Source organism: Microtus oregoni, unplaced genomic scaffold (assembly GCF_018167655.1).
Source record: "Microtus oregoni isolate MIOR12 unplaced genomic scaffold, Mior012 000010F_ref0000083, whole genome shotgun sequence".
Taxonomy (NCBI): Eukaryota; Metazoa; Chordata; class Mammalia; order Rodentia; family Cricetidae; genus Microtus; species Microtus oregoni.
In genome coordinates, this window is record NW_024543069.1 from 54921676 (window position 1) to 54947165 (window position 25490).

At 41.2% G+C, this 25490-nt stretch overlaps 1 protein-coding gene and 1 non-coding gene across 3 annotated transcripts in view; one reads left to right on the forward strand and one right to left on the reverse strand.

Moving 5' to 3' along the window:
- The window catches only part of Pard3b (par-3 family cell polarity regulator beta), a 1021419-nt gene that overhangs the window by 904624 nt on the left and 91305 nt on the right, over positions 1 to 25490 (forward strand). The gene's annotated exons all lie outside the window — the stretch shown is intronic.
- Trnak-cuu lies at positions 17688 to 17760 on the reverse strand. Its single transcript has one exon. It is a non-coding gene; the product is annotated as a tRNA-Lys (tRNA).

The window sequence follows — 25490 nt, forward strand, 5'->3', positions numbered from 1 at the left end:
ACAAGTTCCAGGACAGCCAGAGATACACAAAGAAACCCCGTCTCAAAAAACAGACAAACACAACAAACAGAATGGCATGTCCTGAGATACAGGGAGTTTTTGTAGGATTCATGGTGCTAATTCTTTCAACATTCAAGGAACAAAAGAGAATCTTGTCAGCACTGAAGGCAGACTCTGATTTCTGTGTAGCATTTTCCCTGTCTTGTAGGTCTACCTACAAATACACACAACTCATGAGCACCCACAAAAATGCCTAGGGGCAGAGCTTAGAGTAGAATGATAAGAACTTACCAGCTACAGTGTGTAACTTGCAGCTGGCACTCAGTACATGTCACTATAAGTATTAGCTCTAGGTACTATTATTGGAAAAGAGCTGAGTCATTGTAATGTCCTGGCTGGAACCCATCCTTTCAGTCCTCTTGGATGATTGGAACCTTCTAGTCTATCATCTTGGACAACACGCATATTAAATGGGAGTGTCCTGCTCTGGGTTTCAAACACATTCACAAGATCATGAGTTGGAGAATGCAGCGAATGCCCTTTAGTTCTCACGTCTGCATCGCATGAGCTCGTGAATAACATGTGGTCAAATTCCAGCACCTCCCACTGTTGTCCAGAACAATGGCCCCTCAGGCCAGGAGGTGCTGTTTCATACAATAGAGTTTAAAAACACTAATGGAGCTGGCAAGGTGGCAAACACCTGTCATCCTAGCACCGAGGAGTCGAAAGTAGGAGGACCAGGAGTTCAAGGCTAACCTAATCAGTCTCAAAATAATCCAAAGAAATGTATAAATTCATATTAACAAAAGTATGTTGTGTATATTGGTGATCCAAACCCAGAGATGTTAGCCTCTTTAGGGAAAAGCATGTCAGACTATGTAGCGAAATCAGTACCTTTATGTTTTATACAGATGTTAGAATTAAACAGAATGACATTCACAGTGGGGCAATGTGTCTCTTAGATTTGCCATAGTAGAAAAAAAAAAGATTTCTATGGAATAACAGATGCAATAATAATTCACCCTGTCTCAAACTTGATCCTTATTGATTTACTACCTTAGACAGGAGATGAAGGGCACTTGTTAGGCAAAGCTCAGACTCCCTTAACAAACAAAAGCCAGTGATAAAGTGATTGCCACTATCTCAGGAACAGAACATCATGTCTGACGAATTGAAAAGTGTTTATGAATTCCTATGAGCAGAATAAGAAAGTGATTTCAGAATGGCTAGCCCTTGTTATCTTGGCTTTATTTAAAGATTTCTTTACTTTGAGCTAGGAGGATGAGGATGCTAAGCCTCAAAGAGACTGAACAGGCCTGTGAAGCTCACCAAACCTGAACTGGAGGCTGATCCCTTGGGAGCTGCCTTTTCTAATGATTCTCTTTATACCAAGCAAACTTGTAACCAAACAGTTTAGTAACTGAAGAAGTATCTATTTTAATTTGTGTTTCCCATGCTCTGGTGCATTGAGCTTTGCCAAATGTGACTGATTTTGCTTTTCCCAGACAATTTGAGTCTAAGGCATCCCAGAGGGATGCTGGGAACTGCACTGTCATAAAAGACAAAGTATCTCTGTGATCGCCTGAGATACTCCAAACTTGGGATTAGCATCTCAGCATCCTTTCTACTCCTTCCCCTGTGCCAAAGGGAAACACTGGTACCTTTTGTCTAGGGGAGGCCTATGAGAGCAAGTTTAGAAAAATTAACATTTTATTTCTGCCTCTCAGCCAGACCCAGCAAAACATCTTTCATGAGCCTGAAGTGTCTAGAGTAGGCTGGTTCTCAGACCACAGAAGTTCTTGTTAAATTCAAATCAAAGGGCAGGGAAGGAGAGCTACCCCTAGCAATTTATAACTCCCCAGGTAGTCAACAAGGAATTTGAGATTCAGACTCAATAAGAGAAACTGAGCATTGGTTCCTTCCATTTCCATAAATCTCTAAGCAATCCCTGTTTGCTCATAAAATCATCATCATCATCATCAAAAATATTTCACAGACTTTGAGATGTCCCAGTAAAGTACCACACTTGGTTCAGGAGGCCTAAAGAAAGTTACCCACAACCATCCTATTCCAGAAAATTCTGTGCTCCCAGGAAACTAGGAAGATAAATTATCCTATAACTAACTAATCCTCCCTTGCTATCCTCAGGACCACTCTGCAGATAACAAACCTGCATATGTTCAAGACCCTTATTTAAAATGCTAAGGATTTGTATAGAACCTGTAGACTTTCTCCTGTATACTTTGGAGCATTTATGGACTATTGATGATATCTAATGTAATGCCAATGTTAGGTAGATAGTTTTAATCTCTGCAATTTAGAGAATAATGATAGGAAATTTCATATGTATTCAGTAATATGAATTGTGTCTGTGTGCTCGTGTTTGTACAAGTGTATATACACATGTGTGTAGTCAGACTTTCTTTGACCATCAGCTCCCAAATAATGACAGGGAGACTTCTTACTAATTATGAAAGCTTGGCCTTAGCTTAGGCTTGTTCCCAACTGGCTCTTATAACTTAAATTAACCCATTTATATTATTCTAAATTCTGCCACGTGGCTTGTTACCTCTTCTCCATACTGTATATTCGACTTTCTCCATCTCACTGGCTAAATCTCCACCTCTCAGATTCTTCCCAGAGTTGCTATCTCTGACTGGAAGTCCCATCTATCCTCTCCTGCCTAGGTATTAGCCATTTAGCTCTTTATTAAACCAATCATAAGGTGCCTTTGACCCAGTGAAATGTCCTACAATATTTCCCCCTTTTGTCTAAACAAAAAGGAAAGGGTTTAACTCCTAACACAATAAAACTATATACAATAAGAACAATTATCAGGAAAGAATTACATTCACCATGTCTACTCCATCTTTATTTGACAGCTTTGGAGAAAGTGTTCTATTATCTGTCCTATCCTGGCGAGTCCAAAGTATTGTACCTAAATCACTTTGTATCATAACTTGTATCAACAACCTAAAAATATCTTTTTAGACCTAAAATAGTTTCTGAGATAAACAATTTAACTTTATATGTCTCTCAACCTTTATAAACTTTACATCCAATTTGGACAGCATATTGTCAGCAGTCAAGGCAAGAGCAGTATGCAAACTCTGTATAGAGGTTCTTCAGTGCCCATCATCTTCTCTGAAGTAAACGGGTGCTGCCAGGAGCAGATATATCTCACTATCATGAAAAGCTTTATGTTATTAAAAATCTTAAATTCTGTAGAACTCTGAAGTGTTTGAAGACCAACTTTCTATCTAAAATATATCTCTGTTTGACTTTGAAAATATACCTAACATAACTACAAGTCTGATTGTTATAGATGACTACCTCTTAATTTGTATTTTTAATTATCCTAAATAGTTTGTAATAATTGCTTTTAAGAACTAGAACTTTACATTAAATTTTTAAATGAGCTGTATGGGTACAATACCTTAAATAAGAGTAGAAACATACATACAGTATAACAAAAATTACCTTAAATCTGTATCAATATACAAAACCCATACCAATGTAAACATTTGAGACTAGTAGTTGCTTTTCAGTAGATTCAATAATCTACCATTTTATCTTATCATTCCTATAACCCCCATTTTTCCTTTCAGAAAGAGATCCTTGAATCCAACCTCCTTTGATTAGTTTCCTATCTGACTAATAACAACTTGCTACTAACCCCCTAAACAATGACAAATATACAAACCCACTGAGTGACCAAAGATCACCCACCCAACCTCTTGGGAATGTGGGCATCATGTTCCTAAATTACTTCCTGCTGTGTGGGATCGACGGCGTCTTTAGGGGATCCTGAGAATATTGGGATTGTGGTCAAGTCCTAGGAGAGCTATCTGTATCATTTGTTGTTTGTTCTCTCTGTGATGGGAGAGTGCAGAGCTTATCTGAAGACCTGGCTGGAATGGTCTGTGAAGCTGGACTACATCGGGTAGCAGCTTTGAAGCTGTGCTGAATGCAGATGTTTGAGCACACTGCAACTGTCATTCTGAGATGACCTGGGCTACTTGTCTTCACTGGTGCCTGGACCTTTCTTTATCTGAAACACACAAACGTTTAAAGGTAACATAGATATCTGCATTAGCACAAGTATGGAATGTGCGGTGTGCACAAGTCAGCTAAAGATGATTTGATGTTTTATATTTGAGCAGGTTAAAGGCATCTGTCAACTTTATAAGCCCGTTGGGACTGCATAACCCATCTGTAATATAAATCTCCAACCATACTATATGAATGAATGACATGTAATAATAAGTCATGAGGACTCCGTAACCAACAAGATTTATCATGTCTCATCCGGTCTCAGAGCTGTTTTCATGTTGGGGGATCAGACTATACATCTCCTGTCCTATAGTTTTTGTTTTTTCCCTTCATGTCTACAGACAAACCTGACCTTTTTAATTTTGAAGGAATCCATAGCTTTTTGCTTCTATAGACACAAAGGCATAACCTTTCCCCCCAATACAACACATTTTCCGACTTCCATTCTGAAGTTACAGCATCCGTAAAATATATAGGCTGATTTAATTCAGCGGTTTCCATAATCCAGTGTCTCTCAGCACATATTGTTTTTTGCTCATTAGTATTTAAATCTCAAAGCTATATATAATAAAGCACTAAGTAGGATCAGATGCCCTGTGTATTTATTCTTTTTATATTAATTTACTCTTTCTTTAAAGATTTTATTTTTTAACTAAATTTTCTATGATAGCCTATACCCATTTTCTTTTCTTTGTTTAGCTTCTAAGCACATTTTCAAGCACACTGTTCCTGTCCAAAGGTTTTTCAGTCTGGACCGGGATTTCTACAGGCCTGCAGCCTTCTCTGACCACATGAGTCAAACCTTAAACAGTCACCTGCTGTGTGGCTCCCCTTAGCACATGGGACTTGTGCCTGGCTTGTCCCCCACCACCTCCACCTGGGTCATCCAGCAGACTACCCCACTGGTTCTGAGCTGCATCTGCTGTTTGCCTTTGTGTATGAGCCAACCAAGCCTCGTGTCTACAGGGGCACCAGTCCGCAGCGCCTGTCTGCCTCAGCTCTGGGAAGTTGGTGTACCAATGCTGCAGCAGGCATTTCTGCCTAGTGCCAACTAGCATAGCAACTGTTTCAATGCTCGGCCGACCAGCAGAGCCAATTAAAAGAGCTGCACCTCTGTATGCCTCAGGCACCGGGCTTGTGCGGCTCAGGGTCCAGATCTTTTCTCAGCTTTCTCAGGCCATGTTTTGCTATACATACCACACACAGAGCACCCACTTTAATCGTTCTTTCTCTTTGAACTCCCAGCTCCCAGATAATGACACGAAGACTCATTACTAATTATGAAATCTTGCCCTTCGCGTAGGGTTGCTCCCAACTAGCTCTTATTACTTAAATTCACCCACTTGTATTCTACATTCTGCCACATAGGTCACCTCTTCCCCATATTGTATGTCCAACTTCCTCTGTGTCTTGCTGGTAAAATCTCTGCCTCTCAGAGTTCTATCTTCTTCCCAGAGTTCCTATCTCTGCCCAGAAGTCCCTCCTTTCCTCTCTTGCCTAGGTATTGGCCATTTAGCTCTTTATTAAACCAATCAGAAGGTGTCTTTCATACAGTGTTATCAAATATCCTGTACGTGTATGTCCTATGTATGGCATTCAGACATGAACCTCATGTGCCTTTCTTCAGGTTCTGTCCACCTGTTTTGTTTTATTTTGTTTGGGGGATAAGGCCCCTCACTGGCCTTGGATCACTTAGGCTACGATGGCTAACCAACGAACTCTAAAGATTTTGGCAGTCTCCACCTCCCAGCACTGTGATTATGAGCATGTTCCACCATGCTTGGAATTTCTTAATCAAGGTTCTAGAAATAGAATCTGGGTTCTCATCCTAGCAAGGTGAGTAATTTACTAACAGAGCTATTGCTACAGCTGTCCAGTTGCATAAAATCAAACATTATTTCAGTGTGGGATTGACTAATAGCTGCAGAGGTCCAGCTGTACTCTCAAACTTGATTAAAAATAGCCCAGAGAGCAAGTTTACTCACAAGAGTCCTTAAACCCAAAATGATGAAAATGTTTGCTGAAGAGATTATGAAATGAATGGTTTAAAGTATTTTTCTCAATGGAACTGACTTTTCTTCTTCGATACTATGCGCACTCAGTGGCTTGAGCCTAAGGCATCTTCTCACAGTTTTTTTTTCCCTTTGCATTTCTTTTCTATTTTCTCCATATTCTGTTTGATTTTAATAAGGATTCATTTCCTCAATCTCAATTTCAAAGAAAATCCATTTGCTCAGCCTCAGTGGAGACCAATCATTGGGAGTAAGAATACAGCATTATGTCCAATTAAGAGAGACTCACAATCTGGCTAAGGAATATATGAATCTAACCCCACACTCCATAGGACAATAGCATATATGGCAAATGCTGTAACCAGCTCCTATATGGACTCAGAGAGGGTAACCCAATGTGTTGTGTCTGCAGTCAGTCGCAGACAAGGTGCTGTGGATGCTATTTAGGCAATTTGGGACTTGCTTCAGCCAACACATTTTATTATTATTATTATTATTATTATTATTATTATCTCATGTCAGTGATTCATTTTTTTCTTCTACCAATGAAAATAATAATAGTAATGATAACTTGCTGGATTTCTTCACGTCACCTGCTTTAAACATGTGAACACACAGAGACTGTACAGTTTGTCGATATGGGCCCGAGCTGGAAAGCCCTATCTATCAGCCGCCTTTGTGGCTGTTTCCCATCCAGGTTCTGAAAAGCTATAAAGAATTGGTCTAGAGAATTTCAATGGCTCCCAGAGAAATGGCCTGGTGGGTTTTTATAGGCCCAATTAAGTAAGCAAGGCATGCTTGCTGTGAAGTGTTAACATTTGCCAAAAGAAAACATGATACATGCTATCTGCTGGTATTTTTATTTTCTGTAAAACTTGTTAAGACTGTCACTATTCTCTGGCAACAGACTGCCTTTTTTATTAGCAGATAAAGATTATCTGCTTATTTAATAGCAGCATGAATATCCTGTAATTTCGAAAATGGGATGACTCTCAGGTTTTCTGCAACTGTCCATACCTTTATTATTGCCTTCTTCATGAGTGTGTGTGTTATTATTCCTCTCTTCTCCTTTTGAGAGTCTTGGCTAAACTAGAAGAATGTTTACTTATAAAAGAGTTTATAGACTCTTGGATGGGAAAAGAGAACATGTGTGTGTGTGGTGAGGGAGAATAGTAGTTGAAATAACTTAGCCTAACATGAAATGCTAGTTTCCAATGACCTAAAAAACTTGGTACCACAACTTTCTGGAAAGGGAGTTGGCTCAGGTATAGTATGGCTGCAAACAAAAGTGGGAAGGCTGGGTTCATAAAAGAAAGCTCTTGAAAGGGGTTTCTCATCCTGTTGGGGTGGTGATCTAGTTGCCAAGTTGAAGGAATGTGTTTAGCTACTGACCTGCACAGTGAAAGATAAAGATTTGTACACAACAGGGGTGAACAACGTGATGTTGAGGTCATACTAGCCATCGTAAGACAGGGATTGAATGTGGAAATACCATAGACAAGTATGCTAACTAGCTTTATGTCACCTTGGCACAAGGTAGAGTCATTTGGAACCTCAACTATGAAAAATTCCCCTACCAGATTACCTGTGGGCAAGCCTGTGGGGCATTCTCTTCATTGATAATTATCTACTCTGTGGAAAGTCTCACACCTCGCAGATCCCAGAATGTTATAAAAATGGTTAGTGTTCAGTGAGGGAGTCCTGGCCTTATTGACTCAGCCTGATCAGTTCTCATAGTCAGAATCATCGGAAATAAACAAAAACAAGGTTATAAGGCAGAACCAAAGAGTGGACCCAAGCCCATCCATAGTCCATAAGTAAGTTTGGGTAAAAAGGACCCGAGAGAAATTGACATGCCATTAATAGGAGGGATGTTGGCTACAGTCAGAGAGTTTTTTATTTAAATTATGTAAACTTTATCATTTCATATTTTTTTTTCTTTTGTTGTTGTTGTTTCTTTTTTTGTTTTTTTTTTTCCTTTATAAGAGTTGCCGTGGTCATGGCAATTTTTTTTTTAAGGATCTCCTGTGTTCATGTATTTTTCCTGTTTATTATTAGAAAGAATGGGTACCATTAACAATCCCAAATCCATTGTCATTTTTTTGCTACAAAAAAGATAGATATTTTCTTTTGTCTTCTGATCAAAAAACTCAGGAAAAAAATCATCATTTGTCTCTTTTTTTCTGACTTATTCATCAGAACCTACCAGACTTTTGGCTTTATATTTACCTGTAGAAAGTAACATTTTGGTTAACTTTAAATGTCAAAGTTATAAAAGCAATAGGATTCTTTGAAATTACTAAGGATGTTTGCTTTCTTTAGACAGGGTTGCCTGTATACTTTTATAACTGCACTGGCTACTTCTATGTCATCTTAACAAGAGCGAGAGCCATTTTGGAAGAAAGAACTTTAATTGAGAAAATGTCCCTACCAGCCTGGCTTGTTAGAAATTCTGTGGGGAATTTTCTTGATTATGATTAGTGTTGAGGGCCCAGCTCACTATGTGTCCCCCTCCCTTGGCTGTTGGTCCTGCAAACAGGGCTTCACCGTGGTCTCTGCTTCAGTTCCTGCCTCTGTCGGCAGGCCGTAAATTCCTGAGAACAGAAGTGTGGATTGAGGAAAGAAATAGACAAGAGATAGAAAGTAGAATGAGAGGACTTCCAATGGATACTGTAAAAAGTCCAAGTTTATTAAAGTCCTTCTATACCCCAATCAAAAGGAAAGGGCTTCCACAATACAAAGAGCAAGCAAATGTAATCACCTGCTTACATCTCAAAACACCGGGTGACTATGCCCTAAGTCAAAACATATGGTGGACTGGCCTTTAAAGAGTAAGGCATCCACTAGCCACACCTTTGGTCAAACACCTTGTTCATCCTTGGGGAGCAAGAATGGATCTGAACTCCCTGACCTTTAGTCAAGATGGAAGGGATCCAAAACTGTGGGCCCCTGAAGCACAATTAAATGAAGCACGATTAATAAAAACTTGAAGTCAGAAATTGGGGTTCAACCTGAAGATCCGAAAAGCAAAACAGTCAGCCACTGGCTTTAACTTGACCTCAGTCTGAAATGGAGATCCTGCCTCCCAGAATTTCAGAATGAGACTGTGTCTGAGAGCTGTCTTGCCCCATCTTATATTCCTCTCTAGGGCTGGGATTAAAGATAAGCACCACTGGGATTCAAGGCATGCACCACCCAGTTTCCATGGCAACTAGTGTGGCTACTGGGATCAAAGGTGTGTGTTACCACTGCCTGGTCTGTAAGGCTGACCAGTGGGACTGTTTTACTCTCAGATCTTCAGACAGTCTTTGTTTATTAAAATACAATTGAAATGTCACTATAGGCCCTCACATACCTCCTGGTTCCTGCCTTGAATTCTGCCCTGACTTCCCTTAGTGACTGACTGTGACAGGGAAGTATAAGATGAAATACATCCTTTTCTCCCCAAGTTGCCTTTGGTCATGGTGTTTCATCACAGCAATAGAAACCCTAACAAAGACAATAACATTTATTTTTGAGAAGTATTATTCTTTTACTAAAATATGGAAGTCATAGTATGAAGTAAAAAATTAGAGCCATTAACAGTACGTTGCCGAGATATCTAGAGTTTGGCTACTGCATCAGCTTTCTGTCACCATAACAAAGTACCCAAGATAACTAACTTTCGAAAACTAAAACGGTCACTGGGCTCCCAGTACTGAATACAATCAGTCCAGCCCGTCATTTTAGGCCTGTGCAAGCCACAACATCATGGGAGATAGTGAGCAGGGCAGCAACATTGCTTATCACATGGCCAGGAAAGCAAAGAGAAGAATCAGGGCTTAGGCTAGCACAGTACATTACAGAGGCACACCCACAAAAACCAAAGGCCCCACCTCTAAAGGTTCTACACCTCCCCATAGCATCACTCTGGGGACCAAGGCTCTAACCTGAGGGTCTTTATGGGACAGTCAAGATTCAAGCTCTTTCCATGTGGTATTCAGCCGCTGCTTGGCGGATTAACTCTCTGGGACTCCATGTGCTCCCAATGCTGACTCCATCCACAGATCACGACTTCCCTCACAGCCCAAAACGGCTGAACCAAAAAATGGAAATGATGATGTCAAAGCAGGGGAAAAAAAACAAGAGAAGGAAACCTACCGTGGCCATGGGTTAGGTGAACTGAAGCCTGATTGAACTGGAGGCTGGCAAAGCATGAGATGCCAGTTTAAGGGCTGGAATTTTCTCAACTGGGTTTCAGGAAGAGATGACAAGTATAAGAAAAGAGATAAAGCAACGGAGGATTTTTGTGGTTGGTGGTGGTGGCTTTAAAGCCCTTTATGTGTCAATGCTGCGTTCACAGGAACATACACCACACAAGCTGTATGGGGAAAGCTGGGAGATATAACATGGGAGTGAATCTCTAGCGTTCAAACCACAGCATTGATCCTCTGGGAGGCAACATGTTTACAGGCAATCCCCAACACATGAAGAAACTGGGTTGCAGAGACCCATTTACAATTTGGCAATTTAGAACTAGGAATGGATCTTCCCGTAGCGGGGAAAAAAGATTAGTTGTAGGGTTCCCAAAGCAGAGTCAAAATTCCCAGTAACGTTGGGCTAATCGTAGTGTCGTTGGCTGGAACAGTGGCAGGGAGCCCCAGAACTAGAGAGAGAGAAGGGCACTTCCTTTTCTCCTTCCTGGACACATACATGTTGGCCATATTCTCCAGGTCGCCTCCCATAAATCTCTGACCATTAATTGTCCCTGACTCCCCAGTCATGGCTCTCCACAGAAGCCCTTTTCTCCCAGAGTGCAGCGGTGCTCAAGTTTAACTCTGCCTCAACCCTGACCCCCAGAAGAAGTTACCATTTTCTCAGTGTTTGCTCCCAGAAGTCGGTTCTGACCTATCAAGTTTGTAGAGAAAGTATCGGAGGCGGGCTCAGGAGATTGACTGCTACCCTCACGATTGCAGTGCCAGATCTGTTCTCCATGGCAGTGTCACCTGGTGCCTCTGCCAGCCTGGGGTTTCTCCAGCACTTCTCTTCTTATGCAGGGCCATCTGACTGACTTCCTGTGATCAGTAATCTGATTCCGAAAATAGAACTGATTACTTTAGTAAACTTTTAGTGAACTCCCATCCTCCAAAGGCAAGCTTTTGTTTCTAAATCTGCCTTTTGGGGCCCATGGCACCAGTTATTGTAACACAGGCCATGACTCATCAGCCCTGGCCAACCATCTGCCCTGGATACCCTAAACCTCTCTGTCCACTGTCTTTCTAATGCAGAAATGGTAAAGCCAGCTTGAGCACTGTTAACTTGGAATGTAGCAGGCAGCAGAGCATGTTATTATATTTTGTTAGATCAGGATTACAAGTGATCGCCCGAGTTTGCATCAGGGTTGTACCAATTACTAACTGGGAAAATGTGGGTCATTTTCTACCTCTCTGTCGCCTTTAATCATCTTCTAATGGTACTGTTTCATATAAGTATGGTAACAAGTATGTGATTGCATGGAAAACAATGGTGTCTGTTGTGTTTTCAACAGTTTACATGCAAAGGTGCTTAGAAACCATTCATTCCACCTCCAGACAACGTACCTGTTCTCCTTAACCTCTGCTCACTCTGGGCCATTGTACAGCATACACTGCATCGTGAGAGGCCTCCCAGCCCCACTCACTGTGCTGCCCTGGAGAGGCCCATGGTGACTTCAGGAGCTGACTCCCAGCTTGGCTAGCAGGCACTTCTTGACAAATCCCATTGCACCAAAAGTCGATATCTAGTTTTCTCTCTCCCACACACTCACTTTTCTTTCTTAGCCACACTCCTTTCATCTTTGACCTTGGGGCGCCCCTAATCTCTTTAATGAGCTCAGGGAAAAAACAAAGACCCGCAGAAAGTTGACATCTACTGGCTACTGCTTTTGGCTTTGCAAAAGCCCCAAAGCAAAGAAATGCCAACTGCTGGTTGAGCTAAGGGTGAGGGTGCAGTTCAAAGACAGGACATGCAAATGACTTGCTTAGTGGAGCAGACAATACCAGACTGTTGATAACATTGACATCATTCATTCATTGTCTCCTCAGCCCAGTCTTATGTAACATGAAGATGCCGTGACATAGACATCCTCGACCCTATCGTCGTCTAATGAGAAAACCAAACTCTTAGAACTGCACCATCAACACACAATGATTAACAAAGCTGGCTCTCCAGTGTGGGCTACCTCCCAGAGCAAAAAAGGAGAAAAGGGGAACCTCAAACCCTGGCAGCTCTCTAAATATTTTTGATGTGTGTGGAGAGGGTGGGGAGAGGGAGTTCATGTTTCCCGTCTTGAGTATTCATATTTAACACTGTCAATCTGCTCCGCTGTCTCTGCCGAGTGACTCTTCTTCACTCTTAATTCATTGAGCCCAATAGGACCCAACCAAAACCCAAGTATTGCTTTTTCAGTTCCCTTTAAAAATCTAAATGAAATCATTCTTTTTATGTTGTAATCAAATAAGTTAGCCATCTCTGGCTCTAGCCCAAATCTAAATAGCCACAAAGAAAAGCAGAAAAATGAAAGTTCAAAACCACATTATTTTTCCATAATATGTAAAGAAGAAAAAGGCCCTGTATGCTACACTTCCATTCAAGTGAAAAAAGAACCCTTTCTGCCTCTAATGAGCAATTAATTCCAGTTCAGGATGCCGAGTTTAGAAGAAGTTAAGTTTCCCCAAACCACAACCGTTTGTGTTGGATCATACTTAAAACCCAAAATTCCAACTTCTCAATAATAACATTCTTTTCTTCTACTGCAATGGGAGAAATGACCATTTTATGTAATATAGGAGGAACCATAGCAGAAACTCCTATGAATTCCAGATTTCCCAAACAGTTCTCAAAGCTGTTTAAAATCAGGGGGATGTGTTTTGTTTTAACAGAGCTTAAAGGGTCTAAAATAAACTTTGGGCACTAAATTAAAAAAGAGAAGATGATGTTTAGAGTAAAAGATATGAAAATCCATCTAGCTGGTATTTGTGGCCCTTCAAGTTTACAACAGTTCAGAATTTGCAGCCCATGGCATCTCCCAGCTCAGCTTCCTAACTATAAACCACTTGGATCACAACGGTGGCCATCTTGTTCTTTCTTTTAAGAAAATGTTGGCGTGCGTCATAACCATTCTGAAGTTTTACAACATTTGGTTCTTATTTAATAGCAACTATTCTGATGTTATGGTGGGGGAAAGGAAAATTTATAGAACTCTGTCCTTTGGGGTTTCATAGGAAAGATTCTGAGTCAAAGAAAACCCTAAAATGATGGCCATCACTACCACAGCACGAGCATTGCCTTTCTCCGTGCGCACTTTTGAACAGAACTGTAATGCATACCAGAGTCTGTGACCCTACAACTCGCCCAGGCCTCTCCGCCTGCCCGGTTCCCAAAATCGTTAAGTCCCAAAGAAATCACACAGAGGTCTACATTAGTTATAAACTGATTGACCCATTAGCTCAGTCTTCTTAATAACTCTTACAACTTATATTAGTCCATTATTCTTATCTGTGTTAGCCATGTGGCTCAGTAACTTATTCAGCAAGGCAGTCACATTTTGCTTCCTCTGTGGCTGGGTAAGGACTGAAGAGAAATGGGCTTCCTTCTTCCCAGAATTCTCCTGTTCTCATTGACCCGTGGCTACTTCCTGTCTGGTTGTCCTGCCTATACTTCCTGCCTGGCTACTGGCCAATCAGAATTTATTTAAAATATAATTGACAGAATACAAACCATTGTCCCACACCACTCGGCCATCACTGTTTCATTGTGAGCCTTGAAATCACAATGTTAATTGTGCTTATGAAGATGTACAAAAGTTGGTCCCACTGACTTCTTGCTAGGCTGACCGGTCAGATTCATATTCATTCTAGTAAATGGTCCTTAAAGACAGGGTACGATGTTGTTTCCACAGGGCACTGAGGAACGGTTTCCTTCCCTACTTTCAAGGCTAGATGTGGGGAAAGGCAGTGGATCTTTCTTCAGATGATTTTCCTGGTCTCTGTCGGCTCTCACTCAGCCTAACCCCACACGTGCCTCTATAACTGAGGCAGCGGCAAAACCAGAGCAGCACATGCGGAAGACATGCTTCCTGCAACTCTTCAATCCTTTGTTAGTCATGTGCCCGGTGAATACTTAGTAACATATATGTTTGAATGTTTATGAAAATGTACATTGAACCCAACAATTGCAGCGTCCAGTAACAGTAGGAAATTGCTCTCTCTCTCTCTCTCTCTCTCTCTCTCTCTCTCTCTCTCTGTGTGTGTGTGTGCGTGTGCGTGAGAGAGAGAGAGAGAGAGAGAGAGAGAGAGAGAGATGTATATGTGCATAAACATATTAATGCTTTGAAATTTCCCCCTCAGAGAAACAGTAGGAATCGTTGCATGAGAAAGACATTCCCCTTCATGATCTAATGGCTTTTCGCTAATGAACCTTCTGGCTCACCCTGTACTAATGGACACCCCCAAACCATGTGGAGACATCTCCGTTTTTCAGTCTTGCTCCCCATCATCACTAATTGCCAGAGTCCCAGATTGTTTCTGAATAGCAAATCTCATTTAGTTTCTTAGAGCTATCAAATACATCTTCTTCCTCCACCTCTTCAGTGCAGACCCGGCTTCCTGTTTTCTGAAAAATTCCCTTTAGAGTAATTTCCAGATTGAAATGGTCAGGCAGCCTGTAGACATAAGTGTTCCATACCTGCTTGTGGTTAGGAGGAAACCGGAGACTCACATTCCAGACCAGGAAGTCACGGTCTCACAATTAACGTGAATGACGGCAGACAAAACCTTTGAAAACAGTGCGTGCATTGGCGACTGGGGGGACGCTGTTGAGACCAGGAGTTTGTGGTTTAGGTGTGGGCTTGGACTGCTGTTAACATTTCCCAAATTCAAAAGAGAAAACTTTCTCTTTTCTAGACGTAGATGTAAAGTTACAAAACGGCAGTCCCTAAATCCACAGTGCTGAAGGGGGGACTGACAAACAGGAAAAACTAGACACCTTGTTCTCGAGCCTCCAGTTTTCCCTTAGACGCAGACATTTGATTTACCAAAACTATGAATGCCTTCTCGCTTGGAATCACAAGTCTTTCTTAACGATCTTATTTCCAAAATAAGAAGAAAACCTATTAATGTCCTAGCATCATTAAAGGAAAATAATAACCTCATTTTTACTTTTATTTGTCATTTTGGACCTAGGGCTCGAGAAGAAATTTAAAGCATATGGTTGCTTAGTTACACATTCATTCATTCATTCATTCATTCATTCATTCCTTGGGCTCCCATTCAATGGCAACTTTGCACCAGAAACTTATTTGACTCCAAAGACTCAGAAGTGAAAAAGGAGTCCGAGTCATTGAGAAGGGCAGACAGGAAACATTATTTCGTATAATGAGAAATTTAGGAGTGGTTATAAAGGAGGAAATTGGTAAGTGAATGCATAGGGAAGGGAGACTAACCAGGAATTAATAAGATGGATTTGCTTTTATCCCTATGAAATTTTCTCTGTGCGCTCGGCCTTTCATTGTATCTGCACCAAGGGCATTCTGCAGCAAAGCAGGCCTCGGCGTCTAGCAATCGCCCTCTGTAATTCACAAACAAACAGAGAGTAGCTTTTAGCATATGTCTAATAAGGAGGCCTGTCTTGAGGTCCAGCTCTCACTCTAGAGATCTGAGGATTTGTGTGCCACAGCAGGCCCAGTTGTGGGCCTGAGTCAGCCTAGAGATTCTCCTTTCAAACTGAGTCTCACCATTCTTAAATGAGTATGGGATTAGTTGGTTGTATACTGCTGCCATTTCTAGACTGTTTGAATAGAGAAAGAATATATCAAAGAGTGCATATACTGTAGTAAATATAGGTATGGGGGCATTGTTTCTGACCAAATGCAGGTGCACACATATATACACATAGGAGTGGCTAGACAGACATAGAGAAAGGGAGAGATATGGAGCCTGATCATGATGTAAATTATGTCTTTTGTGAATTATGAGTTTAGAACGCTGAAACCTGTAGTCTAGACGCTAAGTTACCTGTGTGGTTGTTAATCATTTCATTTTAAAAGGACTCGCATGGTATTGCTTCATACTAGGGATTCGGAGAATTTTTATGAATTAAGACTGAATAAATCCTATTTGAAATACATAATGTATGGCAGAAATTGTTTGTCTCGGGTGTGCCTATATATCAATCTGCAGACAGGTATAAAAAGACAGATACATACACATGTTTTAAATAAGTTCAGTTTAAGCCAATAGTTTCATGTAGTTTTGAAGTCAACAGCTGAAGAGGGTGAAGTGTAGCCGGAAGCAATGAGATACTTGACACAGGTTTAGCATTTTTCCTTTTCTGAAAATTACTATTCTTTATTTAAATTTATTATATCAGTAATCCATGCTTACTCTTAAAAGTTAGGTGATTAGGAGTTGGGCCATAACTCAGCAGTTAAAGCGCCTACCCAAGCACGAGGACCAGAGTTCAGACCCTCAGAAACCCAAGCAGAACACATGGTGACACCGACCCTCCCATCCCGGGATGCAAAGGCAGGCAGTTCACTGAGCATGTTGGAGAGCTCTGGGTTTGGTTGAGAAAGCCTGCCTCTCATCAGCCTTGGGTGTCCACATGCACATTCACCCACATACATGCAAAACATGCATCACATACACACGCATAGATAAACACGGGAAACAGAAAAAAGGTTTAGGCAGTGCTGAAGATCTTAAAATGAAGTATCCATTGCCTGATCACACAGGAGATGGAGTCTCTGTTTTAAGCATTTCCTTTCCCACCAATGCAAATGTAAACAAAAATATCATGCCGGGCGGTGGTGGCACACGCTTTTAATCCCAGCACTCGGGAGGAAGAGGCAGGCGGATCTCTGTGAGTTCGAGGCCAGCCTGGTCTACAAGAGCTAGTTCCAGGACAGGCACCAAAAACTACAGAGAAACCCTGTCTCGAAAAAATTCAAAAAAAAAATATCATATATAATAATTGGAATTCTTCTAACTGTGCTGTGACTCAGACTTCTCACTTTCCACTACATTGTGATCAATTTCCACACTGCTAAATACAAATTTAATATTGAACACAGTGTCTTCTAAAAAAGATATTCAATTATCCATTAAATATTTTCCCATTATTAGACATTTAAATTGTTTCCATAGTTTCTTATATGTAATATAATAACATGTTTATTGATGGAGGAAGGTCATTGGTTAAATAAAAAGAAACTGCTTGGCCCTCATTGGTTAGAAGATAGATGGGAGGAGTAAACAGAACAGAACGCTGGGAGGAAGAGGAAGTGAGCTCAGACTCCACAGCTCTCCTCTCGGGAGCAGACACCTCAGAGAGAGAGATGCCATGCTCTGCTCTCCCGGGCAGATGCACGCGATGAAGCAAGCCGCCAGGTTAGACATGCTGAACCTTTCCCGGTAAGACCGGTGCTCACAGATTATTAGAGATGGGTTAATCAGGATCTGAGAATTAGCCTGTAAGGACTAGAGCTAAAGGGCCAAGCAGTGTTTAAATGAATACAGTTTGTGTGTTGTTATTTTGGAGCATAAGCTAGCTAGGCGGCTGGGGTGCCAGGGATGCAGCCCCGCCGCCTCCAATTACTACAAATGGCGCCCAACGTGGGGCTCGAACCCACGACCCTGAGATTAAGAGTCTCATGCTCTACCGACTGAGCTAGCCGGGCAGGCGGCTGGGGTGCCAGGGACGCAGCCCCGCCGCCTCCTATTACTACAGTTTATAAATCGATATTTACATAATTAATAAATTATTTAACTTTTAAACTTTGCTACAGTTACTCAAATTGACCCTAGTATATTTATATGGTATATTTATATGCCCATGCTCACAGATTTATTACTGCTATTTATGGATCATTTTTAATATGCTTTATTGCAGCTCTGTTAGAACCTAATATTTTCATTTTTCCTTGTGTTTTTCTCTTTTCTAGAAAAAAAGCGCTTTTTTGTTTGTTTTCATTTATTAATTACAATATCTAGCCATGTAGGAGACCAGGCTGACTTGAAACTACCAGAGATCCGCCTGTTTCTGCTTCCCCGAGAGCTAGGTTTAAAGGTGTGCACCCCAATGCCTAACAAGATTGAGCATTTATAAATTCTTTAGGCATTAATTTTCTTCTGCGTATGAATTTCGTGTTGTCCTACAATACTGGGTCCTAACTTCCACACACTCTTCATGTGGAAGGAGAGTTGGCCTTTGTCCGCAAATGCCGTTTAAACATCTCTCCGACTTCTTCACGGGGCTCTCGGCTTCTGACACTTCAGATGGAACAAATCAGTCTCACCCACCCAGTGGCACTCAGATATCTCCAAAGATGAGCAAGTGATTTTCCCTCATCTGCTGTGGGAACTCATATGAATGGGGGTCCTAACCTTTCACGCCTGTGGGGTTTAATCTTTCTGGACAGGCAGAGCGTGGGTTGTTGGCATTTCGTTTACGAGTCTGCATTTCTTGTGTCTGAAATTGGTGGCTAGTTTGCTTGGTTCCTTCCGACCCTAGTGCATTCACACAGAAGGGTTCCTTGGCTGTGGTAAAATGACCTAGCTGGCTCTGCATCTGATTGTGTGCAATGTTAACAGTTTCTGTGATGTAGTTATTACCTCTATGTAGAGATTGACAATAGCTCATAAAAAACATCTGTACTAATGCTTCCTGTGGATAATTCTTTGACATCATTTTCAACTTTTCCTATTAAAAAAATCTCTGAAAAAGATTTTTTTCCTTACCTAATTTTTAAGTGTAGCAGTTTTTCCTATTTTCTATTTCTTTGAGATTTTTTTCTAACTTTTGTGTATTTTAAGGCTTTGATGTAACTGTATTTTCTAACTTCTAGTACATTTATCTCATCTTTATCAACTGTTAAAAAAAATCTATGCAATGTTGCTTACTTTTTTAATTATTTGTTTCATTTAGCTATAGTAGTATAAGGTAATGAGTAATATAAGGTAAGAAATATTAGGTAATTATTTGTTTCATTTAGCTGATATAACATAAGATAATGAATTTGGACTTAATTTTGATATATTCTCTTTCAGGGTGTCTTATGGTAACTATTAGTAACTGTGATTATAATTTTTTGTTTATAAGAAAATGGAAAGACTTTGTTTCTCCTGTGACTGGGGGCGGGTATATAATCATTATTTCAATGTTCAAAGAGTTATTTTCTGGTATGGTCTTGTTTCTTGGATAGACATAGAAAGTGGCTTGTGCAAATTCTTTGAGAGATTTACTACTTGTTGGCAGGGTGAAGGGTAACCTTAACAATTTTAAAAGTTAGTTAAAATAAAAGAATTTTATTATTAAACGAAAATCGAGTTTTTCTATAAATTGTTTTTGTTTGCTTTAGGGTTGCTCATAACATCCCAAGTAAGGTATGGGACTTTCACAAGACTAAAAGAGACAAAAAAAAGTCTCTGCCTTGAGGCACTTTCCTGCTAAGAAATAATAAACAATATAGACCATGTTCTTCAATATCGTAAGCATAGACACCAATGCAGCCAATAAATTTAATAAGCTGATTTTAGGAGAAAATAACAAGCAGAACATCATCACGTTAAATGTAAACATTTAATAAATATTAAAATCATCTCAATTTCATAGATGTTAAGTATGAGAAGAAATGTGTGTCCTACAACTGAAAAACATAGTTTAGAAAGTCCTACTAATGATGTCGCTCTGTGTGCTATCATCCTGCTCTGTCTCCAGCTTGAGGAGCCTCCTCCCATTTTGGGTCTCTCTCTTCTAAAGTACCCAGGGCTCATGTGCAACCAGACTTTTTACTGTGCCGTTTCTCCCTCTCTGCTCCAATGCCGCAATCTCAGGTAGGACTCCTGACCCTAAACACCTCTTTTCCACTTTCTAAAGTACCCAGGGCTGATGTACAACCAGACTTTTAACTGTGCCGTTTCTCCCTCTCTGCTCCAATGCCGCGATCTCAGGTAGGACTCTCGACCCTAAGCACCTCTTTTCCACTTTCTAAGTCTCTGCTCCAATGCCACGATCTCAGGTAGTACTCTCGACCCTAAGCACCTCTTTTCCACTTTCTAAGTCTTGCCCCATGTACTGCATTTTATTTGCTTTTGTTTTTAGTGGTTTCCATCATGTTTCAATACTATAAAAAGACACTATTTTGTCTGTTTCCTCCCTGTCTCAGAAATGAAATCATGTCTGCTCAGTCCCTTCCATGTCAAGGAATAATAAAGCAGAATGCCTGTGCGTTATCACAACTTCCCCTAGACTTCCTAACCTGTGGTATTTTAGGTCTGGCCGTGGGCATCTTTTCTCCCAGCGTTTTATGTGGCGTGTGTCCTATCAGCCAGGATCACACAGAGCGCCTCGATGCTGTCCTTCCTTGAGTGACATTTCCATTGTGGGCTCTTTCACAAGACTCATCTTGCTGTTAACCTCCTTCTGTTAGAGCGATTTCATTTCCAGAGGATTATAAAGGGTCTGTGTTTCTAATCCATTGAGATCTGATAATATCCTTTATATATAAATCTCAACATGTATACAATGCTGGTGTTTTGAGGTATAAAAATATTGTTGAATGAATGGCATACCTGCTTCTCCAGTTTTTTTTGTGTGTGAAAAATTCCATTGTCTTTTGGTTTTTTAATATCAGTGAAGGAGAGGCTCAAGGTTAGTCTGACTTCTTTTGCTTCGTAAGTGATCTGTTTCTTTTGTCTGGCTCACAGGGCTTCTTTCGCTATTTGCGATATCCAATCTGGGTTTGCTTCCTTAGAAGCCTGGGTATTGTTCCTTATATGAGGTGGGTGGTGTTCATTGACTTCATAACACCACACTGAATGTTCCTAGAAAGTTCCCTTCAGCCCTAGACAGGAAAACCACTAGTGGAAACTCGCATCTCCTCTTCAGAACTCAGACAGTTTAAAGGGACACGAGAAGGTGGAGTCTGAAGTAACCTCTGGAGGGAAATGGACTTAAGTTCAATTTCCTCAGGGCTCGTAATTCAGTGGACAGGGTTCATTCTGTCTGTCTGTCTGTCTGTCTACGTATCACCTACCATCTATCAGTCACCTGTATACCTCTCTTTATTGCTGTCTCTCTGCCAATATCCTTGACACTAGGGAAACTTCCATGCCGACCTCACCAGTCCATGACTTCTCTCTAACCTCACACAGCCTATGAAATATCTCGTTAAACCTTCTGAGGCTGCTGCATTAGAAAGTCTGGTTGTGACCTGATACCAAGGTAGCCTTGCAGTGTGCTCTATGATACCATTTCTAGTATGCTCTCCTTGGTGTCTAAGGCTGGTGAAATTCTCACTCAGCTTAGCTAGCTGGACCTTCCAGACAGGATCTGAGAGATTGCAGACTGATACCCTCAGAGCATTTAAGGTATCTCAACGGAGGGGAGACATTCTGGTGCATCAGGTCATTTGCTACCCGCATCGTCTTGTTTCCCATGTAGCAGAACAGCGCAGACATAGCCAGTGGTGGGAGTGGAAAGATGAGGCTTTCTCCCACCTTCAAGACTGAACCCTAAGATGCGACATGTTATGTAAATCTTCCAGACTAGTTTCCTTGCCATTGTACAAGAGGCATCAACTCTGCAAAATATAATAGCAAAACCACTTTCTGGTTCTATATTAAGATAACTCCACCAGGTCTAAGCTGAAAAAAAAAAAAACACAGAAATTCAGGGAGATATAGCTTTGTTTTTTTAGTTTTGTTTTTTAGATTGGAAATGTAAAAAGTAATTAGAACGCAAGGCTGACCAAGGTGCATATGTAATTCCTTGTACATACAGAGACTTTTGTTTCGTTTCTTAATCTGACAAGCTACATTAGGGCAGTTATTTCAAACTAAAGTCTCTATGGTAACATAGAGTATTGGTTATACGCCTTCATTAGTTCCTAAACTGGGACCTAGCGCCCATGCTAATCTAATGGCAAAACCATATTTGCAGAAGAGCAGAAAATCTGTGTTGCAGGTTTAGAGTAGAGCCAGCATTATCAAAAAGCTTCTCCTTGTTTGTCTTTCATGTTGCTGACAACTCCAGCTTAGTGAGCAGCTCTTGCCTGCCATCCTATCCCCTACATTCCTGCAGATAGAATTATACAGGCATTGCTGTATAATTGTCCAGAAAAGGACTAGAAACTCCACAGATCCCTTTTCAAGAGTTCTATTAGAATCACACACGTTCCTCTCCGGTCTTGCAATCTGTGCTTCCAGTCCTGGGCTTGCATTTTCTAATGCGTATCAAACTTCCATGAAAGTGTCTGTTTTCATGCTATGGATCAATATGAAATACCCCCGGGGCCCACATCCTAGGGGCTCGGTTGCTAGCTGATGGCCCCCATGGGAAGCAATTGGGTCCTAAAGGCTCTGAGATAGTCATAGTCACCGGGTGCAATTTCTTAGTGGATTGGGAGATGCAAAGTGGAGGGTGAGGCCTACCTGGAGGATGTAGGTCACTGAGGAATGTACTAGAAAGACATGTGTCATACCTTGCACCTACCACCCTTTTGCTTCAAGTTGTAATAAGATGAATAGCTTTCCGATGTGGGGTCCCCCTCTGTGTGCTGTGATTACCACTGATTAATAAAGAAAACTACTTTAGGTCTATAGCAGGGCAGAACAGAGCTAGGCAGGGAAAACTAAACTGAATTCTGGGAGTCAGGAGAAGCCATGTAGCCCTGCCAGAGACAGACGCCAGACAGAACCTTGCGGGTAAGCAGCCACAGCCACATGGCAATACACAGATTAATAGAAATGTGCTAAATTAAGATGTAAGACCTAGCCAATAAGAAGCTAGAGCTTATAGGCCAAGCGTGGATTTAATTAATAGAGTTTCTGTATGGGAACACACAAGCAGGCTCCTACTACAGCTTTCCTCTGCTGTGACTTCCCTCCCGGATATTTTGCCTTGACATATACCTATAAACAATAGAGCTGGTAGATCACAGAGGGAAGACTGAAATCATGAACCAAAATAAAACCGCTGTCCCTCTGAAAGATTCAGAGCCGCATGTGGGTGTCTACTGTGAGGCATGTTTTTTGCTTCCATATGAAACTATTATTATTTTATCTCTGTGTGTGTGTGTACATGTGTGTATATATGCCTATACATGCATAAATGGGCATTAATGTTATAATAGTGCAATTCGTTTTATCAAAAGTGGTTGTTCATGACTCCTTTTCCTAAGATTTTGGAGTACTCATAGCCCCAGAACTTTTCCAGTAAGAAAGTGTTGTGAAATAATCTTTTTATACACTGTGAAGATGTGACTTTGCCAAGACACCCTCTGGTTGGTTTAATAAAGATCTGAATAGCCAATAACTAGGCAGGAAGAGATTAGATGGACTTCTGGGTGGAGAGAAAAGAAGAGGAAATGAATCTAGGTGGGGAGAGGTGTCAGAGTGCCCTGATGTAGAGGAGACAGAACATACAGGAGGAGAGGTAAAAGGCACAGTCACAGGGCAATATGTTGATTAATAGAAATGGGTTGTTTTAAGTTATAAGGGCTAGTTAGACACAAGCCGAAGCTAAAGCTGAGCTTTCATAATTAATAAGAAGTCTCTGTGTCATAATTTGGAGGCTGGCAGTCCAAAAAAATAAAACCTGCTACGAGAAAGTTTTCAGGGGTTGGTTCTCCAACCTTAAGATATGTGATTCTCCAACTGGATAGCAAGCTCAACTTTCATGTCAAACTGCTCATCTTCTGCGTATGACACTTGTGCCTGGCCATGTTTCCATTTTTAAATTGTAAGCTACATGACAGATGCCACATTCTATGTTACTTCCTGTTTTAGGGCTGGTGAGGAAAATAAGTAAGATGCTGAATTCAATGACATTGAAATTTTTGAAATTTACATGATTGGCCCTTTAACTTCTGCTTAGTCCTCTGTCTTTAGTTATTACTGTGAACTAATCATTCTAGCTGTTGAGATAGTCCACCTGTGAGGGTGATGCAGAGCAAAGAACGGGGATCCATCTTCATCAATAGTGACCTCTGACTGTACCGCAATTATAAGTGATTTTTGTATTCACATGCACCCCTTTCCAGTTCAGTTTTGCTTGGGGACACACATGGCTTTCAGATGATGGAAAAGTCAGAGGGGAAGTTTCATTTATAAATAAAACAGCGCCAAGTGTCAACCCATCATTAGAAACAGCAAGTGTGACTGTAATGAAAGTTACCTTGAAGAAATCAGTTCCCAGGATGGCATTCATTTCTTATTGATAAATATGCTTGATGCAATGAAATACAGCTTCTAGAAAGATAATGGAGCAGATAATTAAACAATCTATTTGAAAACGTAAACACACACACACACACACATACTGCAGGGAACACTGGTTAGCACAAATCATGTCAGTACAATCTAGCGTGCTTCTGTAAAACAGTACCTATCCTCTGACAAAGAAAAAAAACAGAACATTCATTTTTGATTGCAGTGAGGCTTTTGATACTGTTGTATGTGACTAAAATTCATAAAGAGGAAGCTTAGTGCTTGCTTCTTTTCTATAGGTGGATGATGCTCGAGGGCTGATAAAATGAGTCATTAATATTTCTATTCCAGTAGACCATGGCATTGTCTAATGGTCTTCTCTGCCAGTGATAACAGACCAAGACAGTCAAGACATTGTCACCAGGTCCCTTCATTGTGACCAGGTCAGTCATTAGACCCAGTTACTTTGGCTCCATGTAAAAGGGCAGGCTAAAGACATCGTCTTCATTGTGACCAGGTCAGTCACTAGACCCACTTACTTTGGCTCCATGTAAAAGGGGAGGCTAAAGACATCATCTTCATTGTGACCAGGTCAGTCACTAGACCCAGTTACTTTGGCTCCATGTAAAAGGGCAGGCTAAAGACATCATCTTCATTGTGACCAGGTCAGTCACTAGACCCAGTTACTTTGGCTCCATGTAAAAGGGCAGGCTAAAGACATCATCTTCATTGTGACCAGGTCAGTCACTAGGCCCAGTTACTTTGGCTCCATGTAAAAGGGCAGGCTAAAGACATCATCTTCATTGTGGTGTTGCAGTCTCTTCCTCAATCGCCTTCCTTCCACTCCCCACCAATGGAACCCTTCTCATAGACATCACATTCTAAGCAAACGCCCTTGGAATGGTGAACATCGCCATCACCTCCCTCGCGGGAAGAGGAAGGTTGCGATCCTTCCTGCTCACGGAAGTTTCCCCAGATGCAGTCAGATGTCTTCTTACTCTCGGCTTGTTACCTCTCAAGGGGCTGGTGGCCCTTGTTGCGTGAGAGTTCTTCAGAGTGTGCGGATAGACAAGCTTTTGTTTCTCCAGAGTCACCCGCAAACAGCCAGGGTTGTACATGAGTGCTCCGGGACAGACATCAGACTGTGAGCTCATGACCTGTGCATGTTGCCCCTCCGCAAAGCCTTCTTCAGCTGCTCCGC